Genomic DNA, 14,103 nt, shown 5'->3' with positions numbered 1-14,103 from the left:
CCCCGGAAGGAATGTAGTTATGCTCTGGGTCCAGAAGCGTGTTTACAAACGGGCAGGCTTATCTCATGATGGCCACAGAACGCCCAAAGGTCTCCAGAAATAACTGAAACTCCTTTGTATCGTCTCTGCAAGGGGCCTCTTTGCAAAACACATAGTTCGTGTTCTGCTCAGATGATAACGTAATGAGTGAAACCAATGGCAATCTTTGGGGAAACCTTTCTTTATGGCCTCGAGAACCTGGCTTTTGAAAGCGGACAAATCAGAAAGAGAACAGAACTCTGGGTGAGACCTCCTCTCTGAAGCCAGAGCTAACAAGACTCTGAGTCTTAAGTAGGACTTTGCATTTGGGAAGATGGGGCAAGTCACTCAGAGCTGCTTTCTGAGCTGAGACTCACAGGTGCATAGACGCCTACTCTCACAACCCTTAGAAGGTACTGGACCTGCTGTGCTGAGGACCCAGACGAGGGCAGGCACACAAGTGTGAGAGCAAAGGGATAAAGGAAAGTGGAGTCTTGGCCTAGAACTTGGACTAGAATCTTGGAATCTTGCCAAAGAGCAAGTAGAAGACACACACGTACGGGCCTTGCATGTCTTAGAATGGACTGAATATATGGCTTAAAATGTGGCATGATGGCAAGTTTCCTCCTGTACAATGGCCGCCAGCTGCAGCCCTTGCTCGTATCTGCACCAGAGCAGAGGAATTCAGTCCAGAGCTGGAAGGAGAGAACGTGATTGTCCAGAAATCCAGCAGAAGACTTTCTTGATGACTCAGTGTTTGGGAACCAGATGTTAGTCTGAGCACAGTCGGATTTGAGGCCTGGTGATGCCCCAGGCCAGTTAATGTGTCATATCTGTAAAGGGGGCCATCGTAGACCCCGCTTCCTCGCACTGCCGGGGAGATTAAATGAGATGATGCACAAGAAGAGCTTCCCATGACCCTGGAAGCTGGACCAGCGCTAACTGCTCTCTCGGGCTGGATTTCCCAGTCACCGACCCTGAGAAACTGATTTGAGCACAAGAAGTAATTTGCAAGGGGATCCGGGTCACACCAGGGGGGCGGGGGAAGGGCGGCAGGGAAGGGACGGCAGCAGTGCTCAGAGCAGGTCGCCGCCTGGGGCCATCCACCTGTGGGTCCCCACCCGAGCTGTGCAGGGACTGGGTGTTTATCCACCTGCAGGTGTTTATCCACCTGCAGGTCCTTGCGGTGGGAACTGCGAGCCCCGCCCGAAGGAACGTGGGCGGGCAGGGACAGCCTCTGAGAAAACTGCCCTCGTTGTTCTGATTTTTCGAATTCTGATCTGGGAGAGGCAGGAGCCACGCAGACCTCAGCTCACATCCATCCCTGCCCTCTACTGGCTGCGTGACCCTCTCCGCCTCTCTGGGCCTCGGCTTCCCCGTCACTCAGAATGGGAACAATTCCCCACTGCTGCCTAGTTAATTCTGAGAATTAAGTGTGACCACAGCCACGGACAGGGAGAGGCGGTCGGTGTCCTGCAAACGTGAGGCCCTTGATTGCGTTTCCCTCACTTCCCCGCAGTGGACGTTCTGTTCTTGCCCCAGGGTGAGCCCAGCCGGCAAAGATGGTCCATCCAGAGGAGCAGGACACGCTGAATCCAAACTAGTGTTGGCCTCCGAGGCGACTTGTGAGTGATGCGCTGTCCTTCAGCAATTATCTCCCCGGCCGTGTATTATCAGGCTGTTTCCCCTCTCTAGCTCCGTGGGTCTGTAGCTTTCATATCCAGAGAGGGAGGCAGAGGAGCTGGCCTGAAAGGGGCCAAGCCAGGAGAGAAATCTCAACAGGAAGAATATCTGGCCCTGCAGCTCACCGGGCAGCCCAGGGTCCACAGTGTGGGCGGACCTAGGGGCTTCTGCTGAGTCAGAGGTGGGGAGAGAGCTGCCGGGGGAAATGCAGGCTGCCCAGCAGAAACTGAATTTCAGATAAACTGCAAATAACTTCTTTAGAATAAGTATGCCTTGTGAAAATATTTGGGTCAGACTTACATTAACTAGTTATTTATCTGAAATACAAATTTAACTGGGCATCTTGTATTTTCATTTCCTAAACCTGGCCACCCTAGTCTGGAAGAACAAACCCTCACAGGAGGTTTGGGTTAGAAATCAGCCCAGCGACCATCCAGCAGGCCCTGCAGGCCAAGAGGAGCGGAGAAGGGTCACCCGACCCCGGACTGGGCCTCCGGGAGCTTCACCCCAGGGCCTGTAACCGCCCCCTCAATTGAATCGCTGTTACCGTAAAGCATCGTTAACCGTGCAGTGGAGTCGGTCACAAATGCACTCGCGCTGCACCCACATGTGCAAAGAAAGTGCACTTCTCTGTTCTTACGCAGTGGGGTCCAGGCAAACATAGGCTAGCCGGTCAGTTCCGGGAAGCAGACCTCAGACCAGGATGCAGGTGCACGTGGCCCGGAGAGGGGGAGGGGAGCAGGAGGGGGAGGAGCGAGCAAAGCTGTTGCCGCTGGGGGCCCCTCCCGCTGGATCTCACAGGATCCCGGGAGCAGCAACGGTGCCAGAAAGCGGGTCCCGTCCCAGATGAGGGGACCGGGCTTTGTACTCGGTGTCAGGGTCACAGGCGTCTCCAGGAGTGGCCGCTTCCACTGCAGGGTCGGGAGAGCCGCCGCTGAGTGTGGGAGTGTGGGTGGCCGCACTTTTAGCAGCTGGGCCATAGGTGCTCTGGCTGGTCCAGGGGATCTGGGCGTGCGCCAACCGCACCTAGTACGCGCTCTGTCTTCAGTTTCACGCTGTGTCCTTTCAGTGTGAGCAGTCAGCTATCCAGGCCGATTTAAAGAGTGTCTTTTGGGAGATGGTCTCCTTAGCAACCGCTCTCCCCCTCCCCAGCCTCCCTAAGGAGTTCTGTGGCTGTGGGGCTGGGCAGCGATGCTTATGCGTCTTTAAGGAGGGGGCGGGGGGCAGGGCTTTGAGAACTCGTGGTGCCTGCAGGATGATGGCCTGGCCCCTGAGGCAGTGGCTGCTCTGGGGGTCATCAGCCCCTTCTGGTCTTGTAGGGGTATTTTGGCACCCGATGCTGGAGTCTATGGCTCGGCCATTGCCCTGGTTGTAAGGTCCCCATTCCTGGGACCACTTCATCCGGATGCCAGACTCTGGCTCATCCATCAGCCCTCAAAGCATCTTCTGCCTGGTGCTCAGGCTCATGTATCCAGCAGTTGCTCACGGCCGCTGCACCACTGACCCAAACACCTTGGAAGCAGCCTGTTCTTGTCATCTCTTGATAAGCGCAGTGAAGCAGGCCACTGGGTCTCATGCACCATTCCCAGGGCCTGGCCAGGGTGCCAGAACTTTCCCTCTGGAATCTCACGTGTCTGCCCACTGTGGGATTTTTGTCCCAGAGAGGAGCTCCCTGCCCCTATTACCTGCGTCCCAAACAACCTGTTCTCTCTTGTGGGTAATGGGGTGAGCTTTCTCCTTCCTCTTTCTAGAATCTGCGGCAGAAAAGGTAGATTCTCTCTTCTTCTTTCTTTCTTCTGGAGAAGCTCCTTCTCCTTGTCTCTGGGGCTATAATGGCAGAGAGAGGAGGAATCTAAAGCTCTACCCAAAAGGGGGTGTAAATCAAGAGGTTAATAAAATTGATCTGTTACAGCACACCCATGTTCATAGCAGAATTAGCCACAATAGCTAAAAGGTGGAAGCAGGGCTTCCCTGGTGGCGCAGTGGTTGAGAATCTGCCTGCTAATGCAGGGGACACGGGTTCGAGCCCTGGTCTGGGAGGATCCCACATGCCACGGAGCAACTAGGCCCGTGAGCCACAACTACTGAGCCTGCGCGTCTGGAGCCTGTGCTCCGCAACAAGAGAGGCTGCGATAGTGAGAGGCCCGCGCACCGCGATGAAGAGTGGCCCCCGCTTGCCACAACTAGAGAAAGCCCTCGCACAGAAACGAAGACCCAACACAGCCAAAAATAAATAGACAAACGTGGGGTTTAAAGAAAAAAGAATATTATTTAAAAAAAAAAAGGTGGAAGCAACCCAAATGTCCATTGATGGGTGAATAAGGATAAAATGTGGTCTGTGCATAAAATGCGATATTATTATTCAGCCTTAAAATTCTAACACATGATGCAATATAGATGAACCTTAAGGACAGTATGCTAAGTGAAATAAGCCAGTCGCAAATAGACAAATACTGTACGATTCCACTTATATGAGGTCCCTAGAGGAGTCACATTCGTAGAGACAGAAAGTAGCATGGTGGTTGCCAGGGGCCAGGGGAGCTGTTGTTTAACTCCAGTATGAAAAAGTTCTGGGAATGGGTCACACAGCAATGTGAATATACTTAACACTACTGAACTGTACACTTTTAAAATGGCTAAGATGGTAAATTTTATATTATATATATTTTTACCACAATTGAAAATAAAAAGTGAGGGAAAAAATATCTGTTACAAAAGCAGATGTCCATGGAGGGTAGCTAATACACTCATCCGTTCCTTAGATGACGTATTTTATTAGATCAGCCCTGGATCCTTTGCAGAGAACAGGGCCCCAAAGAAGAGGAAATACTTTCATGAAAGAAAAATGCAGCCAGGAACAGTCCCAGCTAGAACCACCTCCCAGACAAAGGCTATCCAGCAGAGACAGGATTTTAGAGACAGGGCAATTATATTTAGGGAAAGGGGGTTAGGAGACTGAGAATCATGAGACAGGAGAGGTGACAGCTGGAGAAGCTGTGGCTTCTTCAGGGGACCGTTGCAGGTGGCTCAGGTCTATAAAGCCTTACTCAGAACCGCGGGGGCCACAAGTTTTGGGGGACTCAGATTTTTTTGGATTTTAGAAAAGCAGTGTGGTGCCTATTCTGTGCATCCGAGACCGTTCCCAGGAGAGTCTGGCTTGGCACCCTGTAAACAAAGCCATTAATATGCCTGTGGTAAAATGTATAAATATTCACACTAAGTGGGATAATAAAGACTAGAAATAGCCTCATGTCAGTTCAGACTAGGTTTTGCTGCCAAAGAAGTTTCAAAAAAAAAAAATCTTCTGGTTTCCAGAGCTTTTTGGATTTTGGATTTGAAAATGGCAGAATAGGGATTGGGGATGTGTGTGAAGTCTCCACCATCTACAGATTATAAATTAACAAAGGCACATGACATTGGGAGGGACCAGAATGATGAGTTCCCGTGAACCTAACGTTCTGATTTTATAAATATGAAACAAAAGCTTCTCGCCCAAGGTCACACTCCTGGTCGTGGGCAGAGCTGGGATCAGACTCAGGTCTCCTGCGCCCAACCAGCACACCCAGTAGGGGCCTAGCCGAGGCCTTCACACCCAGATTGCGCTTTGAGTGGAGTCTGGAATCCGTGACGCCAACCCTCCCTCTCCTTTCTAGTTCCCTGAAGAGGGGACCCCTTGACTCTAGGCACGTCCTCCCGCAAAGCTGAGTTCACCTTGTTAAGTTTTCTCTGGGCAAGGCACCCACAGAAGGACTTGTCCTACAGGTTCATAGACGACTCAATGCCTTGCCTATAGATGGTGGTCAGTAAAGATCTGCAGAATCATTTAATTTATTTGGGTTTTCATCACTTGTAGACCCATCTAGAGAAAGAGCTATCATTAAAAGGCCACGTGTAAGACAGCCACCAAAGATCTTGTTTGCCATTGTAGAACTGGAACTAAGGGCAAGGAAGGCAAATATTACCTTTATTTTTGAATGATGAACATTAATGGTCATTGAAAATCGATTTTTCCATCCCTGATGCCTAAGCCATGGGACTGATCCTGCCCCGGGTCTCTGGGCAGAGTGAAGATGCTTTTGTGCCTAGAACAGTACCCAGCATATAGTAGGTGCACCACCTCAAATGTTGAATGAGTGAGTGAAGGAATGAACATTGCGGGTGTATTAGTTAGGACTCTTCGTTACAAATAGCACAATCTCAACTTAAACTGATTAAACAGAAGTAGAAAATATTGCCTGACGTAATTGAAAAGTCTAGGGGTAGATGCCTTCAGGCGTGGCTAGATCCAGGCCTGCAAATGATTACTGGGGAACCTCTCTCTTTCCTTATCCCAGATCTGGCTTTCTTATATGTTGTTTTCCTTCTTAGGCAGGCTCTTGGGAGCAGGTGATGGCAAACATGGTTACAGCAGTTCTGGTCTCACATTCTACCAAGCTGAGTAATCCTCGCAGAGAAAGACATCCTAGACTTGGCCTGGGCTAGGGAATGCACCCATTTCTGAACCAATCACTGAGACCAAAGTGATCCGCTAGTTTCATTGGCCAGGCCTGCGTACGGTTGCCCCGTGGAGCCAGGGTGTTGGGATGACAAAGACTGAGGTTTGGGGAAGAGAGGTCAGTAAAGGGAGTGGAGGTGATGGTCCCAGAAGCAGAAGGAGCAGGCACTGAGCAGGGGTAGACAGCTGACGTCTCCTACAGAGCTGGATGCCAAAGCGTCTTCCCGTGGCATGTGAAGGACGCAGCAAGCTCACGTTCTAGAAGATGATAGTGCTTAGAAACAACAGACACCAACTTGGTCCGATACCCACAGAGAGTCGGCTTGAAGAAGAATAATTAAACACAACCCCAGTGAGTCAGCTCACTGGAGTGGGGCTTACTCTATTCCCGACTGCGCACTAGGAGTCGACATTCTTGTTTGATCTGAACAGTCATCCCGGTGACACTCATTATGCCCACTTTACAGATGAGGAGACTAAGTCTTCGGTTCAGGAATCCTCTTGAGCTCTCCTAGCTAGTAAGCGAAGGGGCAGATAATCCCACCCTCTTATTTCTGACTCCCTAGCTTGGGCACTTCTTGGGCCCATCTGTGTTGCTGGGCCTGCCATCTCTCAGACCTGCTTTTCCCCGTGATGTTTGCCCCTCGCCCCGGGGGTAGCACGGATGGCCACCGGCAGGCTTGGGTCCCCCCAGCCAAGCACTCCTCATAGAGAGGCATTCCTGGGTGCGCCAGGATGTGGCCTGAGAAAGTGAGGGGGAGGTCCCACGCCAGCCAGCCCCAGGCCGTTGTGGTGAGTATGGTGTGGCCTGAAGAGTAATTCTTGAATTGACTGAACAAAATGGAGCCCTGGTCTTCAGCCCGTGAACTTCCATCCTAAAAGGGAGGCGAACTTACAGTGGCTCCTTGGACCCTCCGTGGATTAAAGGGGAAGGAGTCAGACCTCAACACCACAGGAACATCACCACCCTTCCGAGACGGGAGGGCCAGACCCGGTCATCTGAAGGGAGAAGACTTGCTCTGAGGAGTGGGGCAGAGTTACCAAGAACCTGGGGTGGTATTTGACAGACAAGGTATCCTTGGATCCTGATGGGTGAGAAGTGGGTAGTATCCTCACTCCCTCCTGGTCCAAGTCTGTCAGAACTGAGTTGAGTGCACTTGAGTGCAAACGTCCATCCATCCTCTCACTGGAGGCCCAGGGCCTCTGCGGAGGCCGTCCTGAGGTCACTCTCACCCTCCCTCTCTTGCTGCTACACAGCTGCCGTGTTTTGAGGACACAGGGAAGGATCCTGAATTTTCCCATAAATCTGCTTAGTTTAGGAGCTATTTATGTTCTCCAGAGCTTTCAGGCATTGGGCAACTTTTTAATCGAGGGTGTGAGGACTTTGAACACATGAATTTAAGTTTTAAAATAAAGGGAGAAAGAGAAAATGAAGACATTGAGATAAAGAAGCAAACATGGTAACTAGGAAGGGAGGGAGGTTTTAATCCACGCTAGTTTCTCTATACGGTTGTCAAATTGAGCTCAAAGATTCCTAGTAAAAAGGGAAAAAGGATGTTTGCAAGTCCTTTCTGTCATAAAGGTAGAAATATGCCAATTTTGGAAGGTATACTTTTTTCTTCACATTAAATTCCAAAAGATGTATCTTGTGGGACATTTTATAGAACAAGATGTAAGCAGCAGAATGCTCCCCTTTACCCCCTGTTACTACCCCAATAAAGGGTGAGGGAAAAACACAAAGTCTAATATTAAATATACCGTAGTTCCTGGGGAAGGCGATACCGTAAATGCCTGAATAGAAAGCAAACACGAAAATAAGATAATCTTTCATTTGCTCAAAATGTTTTTTGGCTCTTTGAATATATAAACTCTCAGGGATATAGATGAAATAGTCTACATAGACTATTTGATCTTATAATTTAATTACACACATTTAAAGTCACATATTATATAAAATGGTATATTTAGAAATATATTACGTTTCTGTTTCCATTTCAGGAAAACAATAGTATTCTAATTATATTCCTGTACGGTCCACTTTGGTGTCTTCCTCACTGGGGTTACATTTCGTGTCATCTCCCACGGTTTTCAGAGAATAATGACTTTGCTTTCCGCTAATGGGTGTTGAACGGCATCACCTTTCGAATTCACATATTATGTCCCCGCTGGAAACGGCATCCCAAGCCCCACATGCCCATTTGTCTGGTATCAGAGTCCTGCACCCTCACCCCATTTATCTAACGGGGCAGATAAATTTGTTAGCACTTCCTCACAAAGACCGATTGTGTCGATTTTTTAAATGATCTTTAAATGTCGTCAAACATTTGCAACTAGAAGGTCATTCCTTTGAGAATCGTGATCAGATTCCCTTGACTTGTATTCTTTATTTAAACAGGTGACTCCTCTAAGCATCTAAACCCAGACTTGACCGAGGTCATTTCCTGCCATGTGTCTTCCCCAAACACTACTTTGAGGTTGAAAACGATGTAATTGAGAAGAACACCCTGTAACACAGGAGTCTTTGGCGGGACGACACTACGTTAAAGCATTTGCAGTCACTTTGTCATATGGCCCTCGAGCAAGCGCTTAATCTGACCCTACTGCAGCCCCCCCATCCTGAAGCCACCCCGCACTGGGAAATGTCACTGACTCAGAAGGGGGTGCCCTTCTGCATGGTTGCTAGCTGCATGGTCTTGAGCAGGTCACATAAACTTTGGGGCTTCCGTGTTCTCATGTGTGACATGAGGGGTTTAGGCTACATCAGAGAGGGGCCGGGGAAGCACCGGGGACCACCCGACAGCTCCGTGTTTGGGGCAGGGGTTGGTGTTCTCACCTCGTTCCCAAGTCAACAGAGTAATTCTGCTTTGATCTACTTTATATAAAGGGATTCCAGGTAAAATTTCCTTTGAAGTAAAGATCCCTTTTTTTATAATTTTAAAAACAGGGGGATAGACCATTATTGAGGTCTGCCTGCTCTGAAGTTGTCTGAACTCAAAGCCGTCAGGGTCATAGTTAAATCTTCCTGTTGATGTCGAATGAGGGTATGATGTGCCCGGTGATCGGGGTGGGAGTGTAGACAGTGCCTGAGGGTTGGTGAGCTTATGCCATCTGGCAACACAGACGGTGGAGACTCCACTGTAAAGTCCCACTTAGCTGGAACCCCATCATCCTAGAAAACCAGCTCATAATTTTATGAGAAAGAAGCAAATGACAAGGCAGCAATGGTTCTCAAACTTCGCAGCATATTGGAATCACCTGGGGAGTTTTTTTTAAATTCCAGTGTTCAGGGCATACTCCACATTAATTAAAGCAAACTCTGGAGGAGGGACCTGAACATCAGTAATTTGTAAATTTCCCCACGTGAGTCTAATGTGCTGTCAAGTTTAAGAATAAGTGGCATTGGTACAGCCACTATGGGACACAGTATGGTGGTTCTTCAAAAGAGTAGACATAGAATTACCATGTGATCCAGCAATCCCACTTCTGGGTACATACCCAAAAGAACTAAAAGCATGGTCTCGAAGAGATGTTTTTACACCCATATTCATAGCAGCATTATTCACAATAGCCAGAAGGTGGAAACAACCCAAGTGCCCATCAATGGATGAACGGATTAACAAGATGTGATATATATGTACAAGGTGAGCTTCCTTAAAAAGGAAGAAATTCTAACCCATGATACAGCATGGTTGAACCTGAAGGACATTACCCTAAGTGAAAAAAGCCAGTCGCAAAAGGACAAATACTGTATGATTCCACTTATATGAGGTCCCTAGAGCAGTCACGTTCATAGAGACGTTCATAGAGAAAGCAGAATGGTGGTTGCCAGGAGAGGAGGGTGGAGCAGGGTGAGGTGTGGAATGAGGACTTGTTTAATGGAGTTAAGAGTTTCAGTTTTGCAAGATGAGAGACTTCTGGAAATCGGTCGCACAATAATGTGAATATACTTAACACTACTGTACACTTAAAAATGGTTAAGGTGGTAAATTTTACGCTACGTGTATTTTACCACGATGAAATATAAAATAACATGAAAAGAACAAGTGGCATCACGTAATGCCTTGCCACTCAAAGTGCGATCCACAGGCTGGGAGCATCATCATCTTCCAGGAACTCGTTAGAAATGCAGCGTCTCAGGTCCACTCCAGACCTGCTGCATTTGAACCTGCATTTTTCTTTTTCTTTCTTTCCTTGTTTTTTATTTTTTAGAAAGACAGTTCCGCTATCACAGTGGGAATTTTATTTATTTTTTAAATTTTATTTATTTAATTATTTTTCGTTATGTTGAATCTTCGTTGCTGCACGAGTGGGGGCTTCTCTCGTTGTGGAGCACGGGCTCTAGGTGCGCAGGCTTCAGTACTTGGGGCACATGGGCTCAGTAGTTGTGGCTCGCGGGCTCTAGAGTGCAGGCTCAGTAGTTGTGGCGCACGGGCTTAGCTGCTCTGAGGCATGTGGGATCTTCCCAGACCAGGGCTCGAACCCGTGTCCCTTGCATTGGCAGGCGGATTCTTAACCACTGCACCACCAGGGAAGTCCCTGAACCAGCATTTTTCAACAAGACCCCCTGTGTGGTTGGTGCGTACATTAATCTTTGAGAAGTGCTAGTTGCAACGGACCGAATATTAGTCCAGGGTTTAGAAGATGGAGCAGACAAGGTCATTCGTCTACCCGGCACCCACCTCCTCCCTTCCTACTTCCTGGAGACCCCAGCATTCTCCAAGCAGCCATGTGCTCGGGAGGATGACTTCATACACTCCCCCCACCCCCCACCCCGTGGTCTTACTCCCCTGGCCAGTGACTTGTGTAAGGCTGGGCATGTGGCCTGGTTTTGGCCAGTAGAAGGAAGGGAAGTTCTGCTGTAGAGGTTCTGCTGCCAAAGCAGAAATGACCTCTCCTTCCCTGTGAAGTTCTCATGTCAGGATGTGACCCGAGCAAATTCCATAGGCATCTCGGGACCTTGGGGGCAGCTAGACCAGTACTTGAAAAACAGAGCCACTGACTGACAAAATCCTGGGTCCACCTCACCAATGATTGCTGATTATGTGAGATTAGAAATGTATTTATTGTTTAAGAGTGTCTGAGTCAGGGCTCTCCATTCCTTGGAACCCAGGGTTCCTCAGCCTTGACTCTCTGGATGTGTTGGACAGGATAATTCTTTGCTGTGGAAGGGCTGCTGTGTGCATTACACGATGCGTGGCAGCAACCCTGACCTCTGCCCATCAGACGCCGGTGGCACTCCCGCCCCCCCCAGTTGTGACATCGTGTCTCCAGACACATGGCCCCATATTTGGAGGGGGTGACAATTGGCCCCCAGTTGAGGACCACTGTCGCAAAGGCACCCTAACGAATGCAAAGACCTTTCCTCGGTGGTCCGTGAGGAGGGTAAACATCGCTGTCTATGCTCCAGAATGTCTCAAGGATCCAGCTGTGTGAGAAAAGCAAACACACAAGGTGTTGCTAACGACTGGCTGTCTTTGATGCTGCTGGTGCTTTGATAACAATGTTGTGCTTTCCATTTATTCTTTGAATAGGCAGAGATGTTTAACTTAACAGATGGCCAGTGCGGATAGGGAGTGGAATTTTCCCTGGGCAAAGTTGGTGACCCGGCCAGCACTCTCTCGGCCTCTTCCTCCCACTCAGAAATCCTGATCTCTTACCGCCAGGCCCCGAGCTGGGCCGCCAGCCCCGACTCACCGTCCCACGAGGCGATGGGTGCTGCAGATTCACGCAGTATCGCGTTTTCACAGATTGAGAGATGTTCATATTGAACTGCTGAAGAGAGAGATCTGTGTTCTCCACGTAATGTTGTATTCGCAGCTCACACATCCATGGATTTGAGACTCGCAGAGTCGGTGGCTTCTGGACAAGAATCAGTTGACACACCGAGACCACTTTCCTTAGGAGCCCCCTGGCCCCGAAAATCAGTGCATTTCGATTCATCACTCCTTGGAGAGTTTAGTTTCATCCAAAACGTTCCCTGGGGCAGGAAGGCTTACAAGGAAGGTCTGGAGGAGAGTTGGGAGCATGGGGACGGGTTGGGGGACCAGTGCTGTGAAAGCCACAGATGTTTCTGTGGTTGAGGTCAAGTGTTTCCCGTGTGCCAGCGCAGTACTCAGCACTGGGGCTGGGGTGCGGAGCAAAGGCCGTTTGGGAGGCGCTGCGGCCCTTGGGGGCCTCACAACCTACTGGGGAGTATGTGGAGGGTGCTGGGTTGCTCTCCTACCCTCAGCCCGTATGGTGGTCACTTCCCCAGGTAAGTGCCCCCAGGAACACGGCGACTACCCTGATTTTGTGTCCCATCCCCGCCCCTGCAGCCTGTGTGCTTTGCAGGTCACTAACCTGCTTTCTGAACCAGAGGGAAGACACATGTATCAGGCCGTAGTCAATGTCTTAGGCCTGGCGTATGAGGATTTGACTGGAGAAGACACACATTCACAGCTTCTGGAGGAAAAGCAGTGTTTTCCTTTGGGGGAGGGGGCGTGGCTTGCAGGCCCTGCTGCAGCCCGATTATTTCCAAATAGGAGTGGAGCTGAGGGTTGAGCCAATGAACAAAGGGAGGCAGAGTCGAGAGTCACAGGGAAATCAAGCGGGAGCCTTGATCGACCACATGTGACGCACCTCGGGACATTTAGGTGGCACATGCTAGTAAACCTCCGTTAAGTGTAAGCCAGCTGGAACCGGATTTCCTGTTGCTTGCATCATAAACTAAGGAGCAAACCTCCAGCGCGGACAGGCAGAGAGGAGTGAGGGTGTCTTCACACAAACGACGAGGACAGTGACCCTCGTGTAGGGAAATGGCTGGTTCTGGTGGGCCCGCTTCACCCGGGGACACAGACCCTTACGTGTATGGAGACTCGACTTCTGGAGATCTGATGGGATATTCGGGACACTGTGCACCTCTGCGTCCTCATTAAGGCCCTAGGAGACTCACATCCAGGGGGAAGGTGGCCCATTGGCGGGGTGAGAGGGGTGAAAGTACAGCTTTGCTAAGAGACAGCGTTTCTGCCTGTGGCTTGAGCAAGTCCTGCTGGGTTGGAAAAGCTGACTTTTCGGGCTGAATTTAGAACACAGGCGACCAGTCAGGTGACTTAACAAGAGAAAGGATTAGGGCCCCGGAAGAACATTGCCCCAGTTCCCAGGTGTCTCCCGAGCCTCTTGTCTGAAGGATGTCACGCTTGATAAAGGGGACAATTGCCTTACTGTGAAGATGCAGCTGGGATGAGGTGGGGCAAGGGGCAGACCTGGGGCACCTCCCCACCTCGGAGATGTAGTTAGATGTCCCCAGTCCGAGGAGCAGGGCAGCAGGCAGGGCACAGATCAAGGATACAGACCTGTGAAGATCTCCACTCAACCACCAGCCCATGGACTTGAACAGAAGAAACCCAGTAAATTCTGAAGGGGGCTGAGATGCCAAGGAAACTGGCCAAGTAGTGGCCTGAGATCGCCCATCCCTCAGGGAGATCCCTGAGCTTGTGCCCACAGGAAGTGGGGTGCTACAACAGTGAATCTTCTTGGGAGGCATCAACACCAAGCCCCTCAGATGTTAACAAGGCGGTGGATGGGGACCCACCCAAACCCAGAACTGGGGGCAGCACCTTGTCTGCTGGAGGAGCTGGCTTCACCACAAGGGCAAGGACTCCCCAATATTTCCTCAATACCGTATGTGCTATCGACCAATGGCAACTGAGTGTGTTTCCCACCTTCTCCTTCTCCAAATGGAGAATTTCCCTTCTGCAAATTCTTACTGCAGATATCCTGGTTTTTCCCATCGTTGCTGGCTATGTTGATGATGATGAACTGCAGAATTTAGTTCATAGGTTACCATCCCTTGAGTAGCTACTTCCAGACATGATGGGGAGTACGATGCATCTCACAGAAAATGTGAACTCAAGTCTGAATCCAGTAAC

Source organism: Stenella coeruleoalba, assembly GCF_951394435.1.
Source record: "Stenella coeruleoalba genome assembly, chromosome: 15".
In the NCBI taxonomy this organism is placed as follows: Eukaryota; Metazoa; Chordata; class Mammalia; order Artiodactyla; family Delphinidae; genus Stenella; species Stenella coeruleoalba.
The sequence above is the reverse complement of the archived record's forward strand: the minus strand, read 5'-3'. Positions refer to the sequence as shown.